The 15,775-nt window shown below is 49.9% G+C and overlaps 1 protein-coding gene across 1 annotated transcript in view; it reads right to left on the bottom strand.

Moving 5' to 3' along the window:
• Nucleotides 1-15,775, bottom strand: part of PLXND1 (plexin D1) — a gene marked incomplete at its 5' end in the record, with an annotated part of 94,448 nt that overhangs the window by 77,039 nt on the left and 1,634 nt on the right. The window lies entirely within an intron of this gene.

Here is a 15,775-nt window from a genome sequence, read left to right as displayed (position 1 = left end):
GTCGAGGCCCGGCCCCAGCGCAGCGGCTCTCCCCACGCGCAGCACGGCGCCGCGGCGGACCGAGGCCCGGCTGCTCTTCTGGACTCCTGGGAGCTCGGGAGCAGGCCTGAGCCCCTTCTCCCGGCCTCGTGCCGCAAGCCACGGCGGTGCGAAAGCGGTGCGGGCGCTCCCGTTTGGGTCTGTTAACGGGTGTACAGCAGCCACGGCAGCGGCGAACACAGCTCCTCTGCGATACTCCGTCAGCAGGCGTTTGGCTCGTGTGGCCCAAACCGAGGCAACAGACTTGCCCGTCCTGCGCTAAATCCGTTAGTGCAGTCCCTGCTCGACAGTGACGTTTGCAAACCTGGCCGATCTTCTGCAGTGCTCCGATCCCTCTAAGGCATACCCAGGAGTTACAGCCACTCTCGCCCGGAATCCACGGAGACTCTCCTTATAACTTCTGCTCGGGCAATGCAGATGGATTCAGCAACGTCTAAATATCACAACATCTCGCTGCTGATAATCTACCTGCTGTCGCTTCTGCAGCAGCTTTTATGAAGGGCTGTGGGTACAGCCAAAGCCATTCAAATAACAGGTACATTTTGAGGGCCATTACTGCATCATCTGCAGTGTCATTTCAAGCTCATCTCAAAAGAAACAGCGATTTTGCTGTCACCCTTGCTGGGGTTTGGTATGCAGCTATAGGACTGACATGCTAACAACTGCTGATATTTGCAGACTACAGGCTAGCCTAAAAGCCCAGGAAATTAAGGCCCTGATTGCGGGAAGTACTTGCACATAACTCAAAGCAGGGGAACACTCTTGACAGACTTCATACATCCTTACAACTAAGCACGTTTTACACCTTACCAAACTCAAGCCGTCATACAGGTATCTCTTCCAAAATAATAATTGGGAGTGCTAATTTAAGCAGGCCAAATGCAGGGATTTGAGGCTGTATCTTTGTTTTTTAAGATACTGGACTCTGTGCTTCTACCACACAGAAAATGTTCAGAGCCAGCCTGTTTAGCATATTCCTGCCTGGGTCGAGAGTACTAGGTTTTGTATTTTAATTCCTAAATTATCATTAGGTTATTATTATGGAGTCAGACTAAGTCTTTAGCTCTCTCCTCACTTCAGTCATGTTAAAATTCCCAATCTTGAATCTGCTGCTAACAAGTTTAGAAGATAAGGCAAATCCATCAGGCCTTGCATACAGAGCAAGAGCCCCACACAAGACGTGCTCATCAGCTCCTGCCTCACGCCCACCCCGTCCTGCCCCAGTTTGGGGCGCGATGCAGGGCAATTACTCAGGGCAGCTCTGTGCGCGCCCTCCTGCTCCAGGCTGCCCCGAACGGACGCGTTTCTGGTTTGGTGGCACACCACAACACATGCACAGAGGAGGAAACCGGGGAAGAAGCTTGCTAAAATCCAAAGCGTATGCTGAGCAACTGGTCGGTGTCTGCTGGGTGTGAGGGAACATATCCCCACGTAGGCGGGGAGAGGTTAAATTCCCCCACTGGACCGTGGCAGGACTGGCAGCCTCCCTGCAGCAGCTCCTTAGGTTTAGCCCTGGGCAGGTCCCCAGCGGGATGGGTCAAGTGTGGGGAGCACAAACCGGTGGCACAGTCCTCCTGCCTGTGTTTGCATTAGCGAAGGGAGCAGACAGCTCCATAAAGATGGGCGTGAATTTTAGGTGCCAGTCAGCTGTTGATCTGTTGTAATAACTGTTCAGGAAACACAACCCCACTGCTTCCTGAATACTTAGTGCCTTCATGGACATTACTGAGGAGGTATTTTTAGCAGCTACTAGAGAGAAGAGTCAGAGCGTCCTCCATGCATGAGACACACACAGCAGAATATTCTCCTGTTTTGAAGAACTGCTCTTCTTTCACTGCCTAGACAGAGTAAATCGCTGCAAACAGTTTCTAGAAGTCATTTCCCTACTGCTGTTGAAGTGTAAATTTATTGCCACAGGCTGCAGACTGAGTTCTCTCCAAGAAAACCAACATGATACTCGGTCTCCTCCGTTCCGGCAGTCACAAGACCCATAAGTTTGCTGCCTTTGTTGGTTGCGTCAGACATGAAGTAACAAAGACTGATTTAAAAAACTTTCTGCTAAAGTGAGTGTCAAGGAGAAGGTAACACACTTGGAGTTATAGCTGGGTTTGTATGGGACCGAGACACAAGGATCAAGTGTTGTGAACGCAAGCGACTTTTTGATAAATGTATTTTGCAGTTTTATACCATTTTGTTCTATTAAAAAATAAAATTGCAGCCCAAATTCTTAAGCGTTTGTGTCCCCTGTAACTGGGCGACATAACTTCCTTATAGCATACATAGGGTATGGCTAGTCACTCACAGTCCCTTCCATTTGCAGCCAAACCTTTAGAAACGCACTTGGTCTTACTTGGCTTGGGGATAATTATCCCTAGCTCCCCTTCAGCACTCTTTACCAGCATTAACTAACTGGAGCTCATAAGGCTTTGGTGTGAAAATCCTAACCGCTGGGCAGCTGCGGCCCAGAGCCACGTCAGGCTGCTCGGGGTCACCGAGGGATGTTCAGCACCACCGCTCCAGAGCGGCTTCCCGGGAGCGCAGGTGTTTGCCTGCCTGCAGATTTTCCCACCTCCCAAGCTGGGGATGCAGCCCTTCTTCTCACATGTGACTGAAGGCAGGGGAAGTTCCTTATCTGCTGCGGCTGCCTGGTTATAAATCACGCGTTACAGACCTAATATAAGCACAAAGTGTTTTTTATGGTAAACAGGATGCAACTATTCTAGTGCAGACCAGGCCTTAGTTTGGTTGCAAATATCCTTCCGCTAAAACACCTTTCTTTAAATTACATCAGCTGCTCCAAAGGACAGGCAAAAGGAGACATATGGTGTTTCCCTCGCCCGGGTTCCAGGGTGGGGTGACACAGTATGCTGCTCCTGTCTGTGAACTACAGTACCAAGAAGATATTTTAACTCTGTCATTTTATGGTAAACAGGATATGACCAAGTCACATCCTTCTGCAGGCACCAGACAATCATTCCAGACAATCATTGCAGCTTGGGAAATCTCCCTTGAAACTAGTGCTAACAGGATTCTTGATGCAGAATGGGTTAAATCTCCATTTGAAACCAAACCGACCTTCCCTGAAGCGGGCAAAGCATAAACAGAAGTTTTCTTCCGAACCCAGTATCTTTCAGGCTTCTGCATTTTAAAACAACCCTGTGGGCATTTACTATATTGGCACTATTTTTTTGCTGCACACTGTGGATATTCAGAAACTCATGGAAATATTGGGGGTATGGATTCAGATCATTCTCCATCCAAAACATCGGATTCTGCCACTCCTATGGTAAAGAAAAGTCACTGCTGGATGCAAGCAGGAGAGAACCTACAATCTGCACAGGGCTGAGCAGCATCGCTGCCATCCCCGCACGCTCCCAAGGAGGCCCTTGTATTTTTATGAAATCTCACAAGTGGTGCCAAATAATTCAAACAGAAGAGCAAGGCTTAGTCAGATTAACCCCTTAGCATGACCACAAAAACAAAGCGAGAAATAGATAAAAGATGTCCAATCGCATCAGAGCTCAAATGTTAAGCTATTTTTATGGTGCAAGTTCAGTTCTTTATCTCAGGCCTAAAATGAACATAAACCAAAAAAATGGTTTACCAGAATTTCCATTACAACTCTTTCACCCTTAAGTAGTCTGCCTGAGAGGCAAGACTGCAGGATGTCGGCTTCGGAAGGAAGTCTGCTGGAAACAGAAGGAGGAAGAGGAGTGGTGAGGGAGCACTCAGGAAAACCATGAAATGTACTGATTTTCGTATCCTGTGTTTGTGACCTTAAGAATAGTTCTCAAGCAAAGATGGAGTTTATTTCTGAATCAAAACCAGGCTGTAGTTCAAAAAAAGCCCTGAAGCTTTTGCTTTCGGCAAGGCTCTTTCTTACTCTACTACAGAAAGTCTGAAAGCTTTATAGTGCAACAGTAAGTGGAAAGTGAATCCAGCCCCTTTCATGCATCATATCAGAGTGGATTAAAGTGTTGGCTTATAACATGCCTGGAGTCCTGGGAAAATGACATAGCTAGCATCCGATAATCCGCTCCAAACTTGTTGATTTGTGGGACTTAGCAGTCTTCTTCATAGGCTCAAAAGTTGGCAGTTGCTCCCACACAACTGACATTTTCAGGCCATTAAATTCTGTGATAAAAGGATTCTAGTTTTATCTCCTGCCTTTCTTAACATAAACCATTAGGCTTTTATTAACATTTAGGTATGACTCGGGAAATCTCTGATTGCAGACAGAATATTCAAACTAATTTGGACATTGTCCGAAGACAATAGCAGGGCATGAATTCACAGCTGAACAATAGAGAGAGACACTAAAATCTGATGTGGAAATGTTCCACGGATACCATAACAGAACGGGCAGCACGAGATGGTGGCAAGCAGACTTGGCTGCATTATGAAAACAGAAAGTACAAGCCCTCCTCTGTGCGGGGCAAAACCCAGGCTCGGCCACAAAACCCCTCCCCGGGCGCAGCCTATTCATTACGGAGCCCTCGCAGTATCGCTGGCAGTTTGTACACACAATCACGCGTTTATCTGCTGGAGTGTCGCAACCAGAGCTGTCAAAAACAGGCTTTTTAAGATGCCTGGAGGAAAATGTCATCCTCAGAAGAGGACTCTGCTGTTAAGGCACTCGAGACGTAAGCGGTCTCTAATTGCAGCGCTGCTGCAAGGACAGGCATTATCGGAAAGCTCCCGCGACTTCCCATCGTATTCTCCAGGCAAGGGGAGACAAATCGCTCTGCACTCTTGACCACTTGAGGCACTCGGGCTCAGAAGCACGCATAAAATGAATCCTGCTGCATTTTTCCTCAAGAATCATCCACATTAAACAATCAGGACTCCAAAAGCACAGCAGACGCCCTTAAAATAAAAAGACTTGAAATAAAATTCGCACCCTGTTTCGCTGTTTACTTAGACTACAAGCTCCTTGGGCTAAGAACTGGCTTTTTTGTGTGTGTTTTGCGTGTTTGCACAACGCCAGCGCAGGCCAGCCGTGGCCTATGGTGCGCTGCTAGCCACTAGTGCAACACAAACAACACGCTATCAAAATAAATACCCGCCTACTCGCAATTGCAACCTGGTTCACCTCCTGTCCATGGGGAGCCATGGGTCACTTCGCAATCACGTCTGTGTCTAGACACAGCAACGGGGCCAGTTCTCACTGGTGCAGATCAGCACAGCCTGAGCCATGTCGGAGACCCTGCTAGCTCACATCCGCGGGGATCGGCTCTGATGTTATCCTGAAGGGTCTAAAGCACATGCGAGAGGCCACTTAGAAAAAGCTCTTAGGATCACTTCTATAAACCCCTGTGTTTGTTTATGCCTTAGGAAACAATGATTATCTGCATATAGCTGTGCAGTCGAACATCAGTCTTGTCTTCCCGTATGCCATGCACGCTGCCGAGAGCAGTGGGGGGTCCCGCGGTACAAGCGGTGGGATGTCCCTGGCTCACTGCAGCGGGCTCCGACCCCGCCACGAGGCTGCTGCTGGGCGTCCTGACGCAAATCCTGCTCAGGGCATAAAAATCCCACCGTTTCTCATTCTTCTCTACAAAGGGACCTGCCCTTGTTATCACAGTGCTGCAGAGAGGAGAAAAAGGGGTTGCACTGGTCAAAACGGTGACTTGGGCAAAGTGCCATAACGCCTCGCTAAGGGATGGCAGAACATTAAACGGTTGCAAAGCCAACCCACCGCAGGGCAGGCGGCACCACCGCCACCACCATGGCGCTGCTGTAGTACGGCTCACGGCAGTGACTAATCCAGACTTCATCGCTGCGTTTGGCTTGTTTGGTTGCAGTGGCGTGCCTGGCACAGGCGCCGGAGCTGACCTGATCTCAGGGCACCATACTGCGTTCCCTGGGTCTCAGCCCAGCCTCCTGCACGCGGGTTTCGTGCCAACACGCTAACCTCCGCAGAGTGACTCCTGTTTGACCTAGATGAACACGAAGACTGAATCAGTCTCGTTCCCTCCAGCGCTGTGCTCCACCGTGGGCTATCATTTGTGGTTTTGACCAAATAAATCCAGAGTGTCTTGCCTTTTTAGGCTGGAAGATCCTAAGCGCCTTTGTGCCAGCTCTGCTTAAACCCTCAGCATCGGCTCACAGCCAGACTGAAGGGGAGGCAAAAGGCAGGGAGCGGATCACATCATACTTTCTGCTCCACCAGACCTGGCAGCACCGCAGTCGGATCAATTAACTCACGCCGGCTGCCGATGGCTCTCTACAGGACGCTCTTGGCCGGGGATCACAAGAGAGTCCCCTGCGCGGGGACGGGCGAATGGCCCGAGCCACCTCACGGCTCCCCTGCCCAACCGTTCCAGCAAGTCTTTGCCCTCCCTTTACCATGGTCAAAGGAACTAGATCAAGGATCTAGATGAAGCGGCAGCTTTGTCAAGGATCTCACCAGGAACATCACTTGTTCTCTCACATTTCTAACCGGTTTCATGGAAACGCAACAGCATGCTGGGCTGGCCACCGCTCTGTGGAAAAGGATGTCTTCTCTAACGCCTAGAATAAAGCCCAGACTTACACTGGACTCTCTATTCATAACCCAGAGCACCAGAATTGCTCATTCCTAGCGGGAGTTTTCTAGGCCTGAATCAGGAAAGTTAACGGCTTGCTGAATAGAAGTAATTGCTTATAAAAAACGATCAACAGATTTCCTCTGTCAAATCCCCATGAATCATCATTCCCTTGACAAATGAGCATTCACTGTACCAAAGCCAATGGCATCCAGCAGAATAGATGCATTAGTTGCGTAGAAAGAATAATGACTGAATCAATTCACTAGCCTCCCTTCTACAACAGATGAATGTCATCCCAAGGCTGAAAAGTGTTTCTTTGGCTTCTGAAGAGTTTTTGATTCCTGGGAGCTTTTCAGCCTCTTATCTTAATTTTTATTTTACAAGAAAGCCTTTTTTTTTTTTCCCCTGTCATATAAAACTAATTCTGTCTTTCCTCTACTTTAGACTCAAACCCTTTTCTTTCCTGCCAGCTCTGACATTCACTCTTAGCAGCTTCACATGGGAAATTCACCTGATTAAAATGAGTATGGAATTCAGGCTTGTCTCTCTCAAATTAAGTGAGCAGAGCAAATAACTAGTAAAACCAAGCAAGCACAGTAACAATCTCCATTAGGAAAGGCAGGGTGAGGCAAACACTTTGCAGACAAGTGATTCTCCTGGGACTTTTCATCTACTCAAACCATTTCTGCAATTACTCAAGAATCTCTGCACAATCAGAGGCAAGAGATTCCTGAAAGCCCTGTCATTGTCAGCTCTGTACCATAAAGCTACCCGTATCAGTAGTTCTGCCTTTCTCTGATTTCTGGAGTTTTCAGCAAAGACCATGAGGTGCTCATCTATTATAAAATGACAGGCTGAGAAGTCTGCATTTCTGAAGCCAGACTCAGAACGGGAACTGACCTGAGAAGCCGAGCCCATCTACTCCCCAAAAATAAATGGGAAACTGTTTGGAAGGGAGACTGCAAAGACAAAAAGATCAAGATCTTCAATTAGTTCTCAAGGCTGAACTTAGACGAGATTAAACTGCTGCATCTAAACTTAAGCAGAGGCACGTTCACCCCCACTGCGGACTCAGACCTCAAACCACCAACGTTGAAGTGATTCGGAAAAGCCAGAAGAGGCTCTCAGCGCTTTGCTTTATCACGGAGGGCTAAAATACGGAGCTCTTCTTGCAGTTCTGGCAAAAAGCAGCCCGGGGTAGATCTCACATGCTCCTATTCGCAGCGCTCGCGTGCGCGAGCTGATCTCGCAGGGGAGCAGGTGACCGCAGAGCCTGGGAAGGCGCGAGGGCGGCAGCCGAGCGGCAGGCAGAGCTAGCAAGCTGGTTGCAGCGAGAGCAAGGCCCGGCGGCCACTTAAGCAAACCAGGGCTTCCTACGGCTGTTGGTCCTCCGTTACGTCTGCAGCTGAAGGTACAGGAGGGAAGGGCGGGAGCTGCCCGACTTCGGGCATCCAGTAAACGGAGCCTTCCTCAGGGTGCCGAGGAGCACGTAAGAGCTTGGAAGCCTCCCCGGAGGCTCCAGCCCCTGCAAGCAGCACCTGAGCTGGATGCGCGGTCAGGCGGCCCCGCACGTGCCATTAAACACGAGACTGCTTCAAGCAGAGGAACGTAAAAAATACCAGCCTTTTAACTGAGATCGCACGTCCTTCGTGCTGCCAGGAAGACTGGCCAAGCCTGTTAGGTCAGTCTTCGTCCCGCATTAAATACAGCACTTCGGATTATACAACCAAGTCCCCCAGGAAGGGGCAGGCAGAAGGATTAACGAACAACAGGCTCCAAAGGGGTTGCCGTAGCCAAAACGGCATGTATTCAGGCTGTGGGAGTTTGCATGTCCTTTAAAATCACCCCTGCTGGAAATGCTTTCTCCTGCCCAGTTCTTCAGGGACAGAAAGAAGAATTTATCAGCGCAAGAGTGCCTCGCTCCAAGGACGTTCTCACTGGTTTTGAGAGCTGAACTAAAACGTCCCCGCTGAAGTTGTTTGGAATAAGAAGTCTGATTTATTCAGACTGTATTTTCTTAGCTGCTCTTTCCTCAGGAGAGTCCCCCCCCTTCTACCACTCAAGCTGTGTTTCTCATTTATGTTTAGCTTTGGCTTCAGTAACCAATTTCAAAATATTCAAACTCCTTCCCACAGGAAGGAGTTCTGAGTGGACAGTAAATTTGGCTCCTCAGTCTTCGGAGGTTATTTTTCTTATTATTGCTACTACTGACACTTAGCACTTTACATCTTCAAAGTGCTTTGAAGGCATATCTGTGCGATTCTGGGCTGAAAAAAGCATCCATTAAAGTAACGACTTTTTACCTAACAGAACTGGTCTTTTGCACGCGTCAGTTCAAATCTGCTTCATTTAGCAATAGTTTATAGTAAATGTTTTCCTGTATTTTCCTCATTAGTTCTGCAGAATCAATTAGGCTCCGAGATAGTGAGCAGAATTCTGCTCTTCTTTTATGCATCCTCAGGAAAACCTGCCTCCCTGAATCGCAGCGTTCACTCCCGCGCCGGCGCAGCGAAGGCATCCTCCGCAGGCACTGCCAGCACACCGCGCGCTCGGCGCCCAGGTGCGGCCCTTCGGAAAGGGAGCAACTCCACGCATCCTCAGACCGCAGCCTAGTTAGGTAGTCTGGCATGAAAAGATTAAAAAGAAAAACTTTTTTTTTTTACTCATTAACCGAGTACTCCAAACATACAAACGACTGAGGCACAAAACCGTGTTTTGAGGGACACGCGCTGCTTCGTTAGCCCACAAATATACCTTTGCTCCGCTCTAACGCACGTGAGACACATCTTCCCGAGGGCAGAGGCGTCCAAGCAAGCACGTGAAATGGCTGATTATGGAAAGCGAGACGGGATCGAGGTCTAGCTCAGGATCTCCTGACCTGTGGCCCAGCTTTCCAACACACACACGTGTGCTTTGTCTCCTCTTACAGACGGCATCCGCATAAAGCAAGAGACGCTCTCCAGGCTGTCGGAAAGCACTACAGTGATTTACTTGCTTGCATGGCATCTCTTAGCTTCTTCTCCGGAGGTCCTGTTTTTTAGCAATTAGGAAATCCAGACCAACAGAATAATCTTAAAGCTTGCTGAAGTGAACGGTCCTACTGCATTCAGCAGCAGAGCACCTCTCTTACTTGGTCAAAGCAAGAAAGGCTTTCTCTCTTCCTTGCCATTGCATGTTTTTCTCTGCTGCCTTCAAGATTTGTAAAAACAGTTTCCAGGGCTGTTTGGAAAGACCTAGTAAATACACCAAAATCCACTGGATTCTGCAGCTTACCGTGGCACCAAATCTCAGCAAAACATTATGCTACAGGTTAGGAGACTGCAGGGATATAACATTACGATTTCAGTTTCTCCCCAGAACGCGAGGACTTTCTCCAAGCAGCCTCTCGCACCAGCAGAGCCCTCGCAGACAGCGGCGGCACGGCCACCCGAGCTGCCCTTAGCGCTCGCAGGAGGGGACGACGCAGCGACACGCGCCCGCGCACCATCCGGGGACCCTCGACTCAAGCCACGAGAAGGCATCAGTAGAAGGGATTACCCGCATGGGTTGCTCTCCGGGGGGGATCTGTCCCCTCAAGCTGAGATTTAGCCAAGATTTCCCTCCTATTTAATGACTTATCACAGCACAGCTGAAAGCCCAACCTGAGCCCATGCTCTCCGTGAGCTGATTCCCAAATGCTGGTAAGTGCCCACAGCTGCTCCACGGAGCACATGGTTTATGGGGCCTTTGCACTGCTTTCAGTTCGCATCGCGATTGCCAGGGTACTGAATGACCTATGAGAAATACCGAGGGATGACAGGGATTCACGAGGCCAAAAACCTTTGGAAACTTATGTTTTCTGCTACCAAAAGAAAAAAGAAAAAAGAAAACTCATCCTTAACATCATTAAAATCTCCCCTTCTTCATCAAGTGCTATCATTACGCTATAAGCTTATCCCAACTCTCCTCAAAAAAGATACTCTACACACAGACTTCTTCTAGACTATGCCAGGTTTTCGATGGCTCATTTTAATTAGGCTGTCCACCAGAAATGACTTTTGGCCACTAGTAGCTCGAAACCTGTTAAACATTGGCAGTGATCAGCAGAAAGTGGGATAAAAATCTGATAGCTAAAGGGTTTTTGCTCCAAAAGCAAGAAGTATGAAACAGCTTAATATTTTAAACAGAGATGAGACAGGAACACAAATTCCAAATTTCCTTCGAAGAATAGTGAGGTATGTTTTGGAGTTTTTCTAAATCCAGACTTCAGGCAGCTTTGCTTCTGGGTTAGACCCGAAGGATTTAGATCCCAGCACCACTTACAATGCATAAGCTGCCAAAATCTTGTGAGAACAGCTGCCCTTAGATGGTTCGGGGCCAAAAAGCTGGCAGTCTCGTTCCAGCAGCCGGACCGATCTCAGGAGACTGCTGCTATGCAAAAATGGACTGAGCTCCCGGACCTTCCCCATCCTGGAGCACACTGCTGCTGCAGCGGCGGGGCCATTCCGGTGGTGCAGATCCAGGTCCGAGCCCGCAGCTTCGCTAAGGCCTTGGACATGCGTTCAGATTTGCGGCCCGAACTTGACCAGCATCACCACAACTGCCCGGGCTCGTGCAGTCTCCGGAGACCTTCCGGCTGGCGGGGCAGCTCGGCGCATCCGGCCGCGCAGCACCGCGGTCACAGACGCCAGGGACCGCCATCCCCTCAGGGTGGCGTTCGAAGGAGGACAGCCCCGAAGGGACCCTGGCAAGATGAAATGGAAAAAAGCCCGAATGTCCAAGCTGGTCTCTATCCTTCTGTCCGCCCGGATGCCCAAAGGACCCCCGAGGGGCGCAGGGATGTCCGAGGACGCAAGGCGCGAGCGCTCCCGCGCGCCGCAGCCCCGCGAGGCCGGCTCCTCAGCACGGCCCTGCTCGAGCCGCGCTCCCGCCTGCGGCGCCAGGACCTGCGAGCCCACGGGAGGCTCCCGCCACCGCCGCCCGGAGGGCAGAGCCCCAGGCATGGGGCACCGACCTCCCTTCGCTTGAGAACAGCTTCCGGAAGTAGGACGGGTTACGGCGACGCAGCAGGCACTTTGCAATAACGGGGCTTTCTGCATCTGCATGCGAATGCTAGCAAACTCCAAATGCAACATGTGCTGTGAAAAGCAGAAATTAAGTCTGCTACAAGAACTTTTGCTTTATTTTTCATGTACAAATAAATTAAGTGCAAATTCCCAGTTTCTTTTCTGTGGCTAATCCTCCGGATTTATTTGAGTAAGGTTGGAGCACATTTATTTTCATGTTTAGTATTTCTGAATTAGTATAAACCAGCATTTCAAAGTAAACTCAGCTCCTATAAAACCCAGTCCCACAGAGACGCCACAGCGTATTTGGACAGTAAGTAGATGCTTTGTCATATTCCCATGTGTATACAAGTTTTTATTTTGGGAACATTTTCTTACTGGTTTCAAACCATATTTCCATGCCCAAGCATACATCTCAGAAACTGTTTATATAATCTACCCAAGGAGTTCATTTTATTTAACAGCCCGCTGTAGTAAAACTCACTGGTGGCTATCTCATCATTGCACCACAAAACACAGCCTCCGATGAACATGCAGGATCTGACACAAAGCCACAAGAGCCAGAAACTTGAGAATTAAAGCCGAATCGCAACATTATCCCACGCCACTGTGCCTAAGTTTTTCAGCATATAAAACAAACAGGATTTTCACTGTTTTTTGAGATGTAGACCCCAAAGCATTTCCCAGGGGAGATGTGGATCCCTGGATAGCAAATTTAATCTAATCTAATCAATCTAATGCCAACACGTCTGCTTTTTCTAGCTACCTTCCAGGGACTTTTTGGGGGGGGAGGGAGACCATGGGGCTCTAGGTGGGAAAAGATCGAAGGATTTAGGCATCCCTGGGACGTCCAGGGTGGGGTGACCAGCTTCACGTCTCTTGAGCGGTGTGTGTTCTCCGGACATTGTATTTCATGTTGTGTCCAACTCGGATGCTCAAATCAGCCAACGGTTGGGCACGGACGGGGGGAAGGTTGTAGAGGTGACGGGAAATTCGTGTGTGCTTGGCGGCCTTTATGCCGGTGCTACAGCCGAGGGAACAGAGCTGAGACGGCCCGGCAGCCGCGGCACAGCCGGAGACGGCTCCGCTGCTGGAGACGAGGGCTCCGCACGGCTGCTCCTCCGGATCAACCGGACCGCGAGCCGGCTGGGCGGAACAGCTTAAACACGAAGAAATCCGGTCGGTGTCCCCAGGCACTGATGAGTTCCGACAGTCCGCTAGAGGCTGTGTGTCCTTCCCTCTGCCGGAGCCCGGGTTCAGATTCTGCCCGCGCTTGTAGCGGCGCACGCGCAGCCACGACGTCACACGGCATTTCGTCCGAGCTGCACGTTACAGAAACAGCCCACTGTCTGGTACAAAAATTGTTATAAAAAGCTCTTTCTGTCGAGGGAAAGCAATCCTAGAGCTCACCCACTCACTCTCAGTCCAAAAAAAGGAAAAAGAGAGGGAAAAAAAAAAAAAAAGAGAGAAAAAGCTCAAACTAAATCCGGCCTTACTGCACGCTCCTTCCCCTAAGCTGTCGGTGTTAATTCAGCTCCCGGGCGAGTGATTTCGCTCGGTGTTCGCTGGGACCGATCTGGCAGCTTGCCCAGGGCGTTTCCCGCGCGCTTCCTTCGCGTCCCAGCCCCGCTGCTGAGCGCTCTTGCTGAGGGCACGGGACCCTCCCCGGGCCGAGCTCCCAGCTCGCCCCATCCAGCCGCGGGCGCGTCCGAGCGGCACCCGGAGCCCTCGGGAGTCCAAGGCGCCGCTGCCGCCACGGGCGCCTTGACCGAGCCGAGCCGCTGCCCCGCAGACGCCCCCCGGGCCACAGCTCCCGCCTGCCCGGACCGAGCGCTGCCATCCCGCTCCGAACCGCCGCTGCCGAGCTCGACCGGAGCCGCCGGAGCGGGGCATCACAGCCTCGTCTGCAGAAAGCGCTAACGAGCCACAATCCCAGTAGCACTCGAGCGCCTCGAAGCTACGTGTAGGCAAAAGAAAACCTGGGAACCCACCAACGGGTTGGAAAAGCGGCGCTTGTAATGGGAAGGCAGCTGGACGCTCATCCGCGCCACCAAACCAGCCGCTGTGGTAATACGTTTTCCTGCTGCGCTCCCAGGCCGGGACACAAAACGCATGAGAACATTTCATGGTCTCCAAGGTGGAAAACCATGTTAGATTTCTGCAGCACAAAGAAACACGACGTTACAACTCTTCTCTTGACACAGCCACTCTGGGACTTGAAAACGAAAACAGCTTGTTAACTTGTTGGCAATTCTAAAGATTAAGTAGAAGGAAAAAGAAATAATGAAAAGCTCTCCTTCTGACTGGTAAGAAGGCTTCCCAGCAGGCTTGGTCAGTGTTTTTAGAGAAATATGCCTCAAATAAATGGGAAATGTAGAACTATTAAGCACGAACGAATATTAATAGTCTGCTTCACTTATATCCTGCTGTACTCGACATCAAAGGATCTCAAAGCAGCTTTACAAATGTAATCCCTTACTGCACGTGAGCTAGGCTTCTGAATAACGGTAATAACTACAGGCGGTGCATGCTGCAATTCGGGAAACCGAGGCACCCGAGAGGCAAGCGGCCAGCCCCAGCACCCACGCGGCGTCGGTGTGAAGCCCGTCCGGCCTCGCAGCCATAACCTACACCGCTGTTTCGGTGTCAGCTTTCCTACAGCCTGATCCTGCCACAGAGCTAAACGCAGCGGAGTCCTGCTGGCTTCTGCAGGGCTAGAGGAGCCCAGCACTGCACAGCTTGCTCCTCTGAATGCCACATGCTGGTCTTAAATTCAACCATTCCCACGAACGCAGCCATTCCTTTGAGGAATTAATAGACAATATATTCCTAGTCACCTCCGTGCACAGATAAGTTCCCGAGTGTGGCATTTATGTCAGAATTAAGCTAATCAGAAGCGTAGTTCCCCAAACCGTCTACTGATTTTGTTATTTCCTGCAGGTTATTGCTCTGTGCTGTAAAACCTGCTCCTCATGCGGATTCTGACACTGTCTTTGGCTCTGGGATAGTCCAGTCTCAGCCACGCTGCCTTTCTGCCACCCTTCCCACCTACCCGCAGAGCACCGAGAAGAGCGGTGGTGGTCTTCGGAGGATGCCGTATGGTGGAGCAACACCATGGGCCAGATCCAAAGACACAGGGAAACTCATTTATGTGCTGAGCAATTTATGTGCCAAGTTACGTGCTGAGTAACTGGGGAATTAGGTGTCTAAATATCTCACTGGATGTAACACTTGGTATTTCAAATATTAATACACCAGAGTTGTTATTTTCCCCACTGAACAAAAGTCAGAAAAACCTGTATTTTTCAAACACTCTAGGAGTACTAAAGAAGCTCAGGGGAACTGGGTGCCTTTCTGCCATTGACTTTCAATTAAAATTGGACCGTTAACTCTCTAAATACCTCCCAGAAACCTCAGACACAATGACAGCTCTTGGGGGACGTTACGATCCTGCAAGGTGCTGAGGGTCTGATTCTCAGGGACGCTGAGCTTCAACCACCGTCAACAAGAACTGCAGGTGTTTTCCAGTCCTGTAAATACGATTGCTGACTCGCAGTGACTCCTCCGAGAGCTGTGACTGTGCCAAGACTTCAGAGCTGGGCTCCTGGTGTTTAATGCACTGAGTCTTTGTGGAATTAACTCAAAAGCCAGGACAACTACGAGATTTCCTGGCTGTCAGGCAGCTTGTACTTTGCCACCAGGGGAAAGCTATTCAACTTTGCTAGAGTAGGTCTATGAACCAGTGCATTAAGACTGCATCTTTTAACACAGCATGGAGATGCCACGCTAAACACCTCGGTTACCATGGCAAACCTTTCTCTCTTTGCCACTGGCACAGCACAGGGAAGCCCAAGCCCAAACGCTCAGTCTTGCCTCTGAAATCAAACAGATGTTTTTACGATCTTTGATGGAGCTGTTATGCATCCTTCCCAGAGGAAGGGAAAAATGCAATGTTAGAGCAGCTCCTTTTTCGTTTTCTTTTTCTTTTTTTTTAACAGTGCAGGTCTTTAGCGAAAGGGAAAACAGGCGCCTTTATCTGGCATTAACATTTACGTCCACTCGGTAACAAATTGTGACAATGGCAAACTTTCACCCCAAAGGCAGCCGAACAAGGCAGGCTCTGTGCGCGCACAGCGCCCGCGGCCGCGCCGCGGGGACGTG

Source organism: Apteryx rowi, unplaced genomic scaffold (genome assembly GCF_003343035.1).
Source record: "Apteryx rowi isolate R43461 unplaced genomic scaffold, aptRow1 scaffold_4, whole genome shotgun sequence".
NCBI lineage: Eukaryota > Metazoa > Chordata > Aves > Apterygiformes > Apterygidae > Apteryx > Apteryx rowi.
Note: the sequence above shows the minus strand (reverse complement) of the source record. Positions and strands in the feature narration are given on the sequence as shown.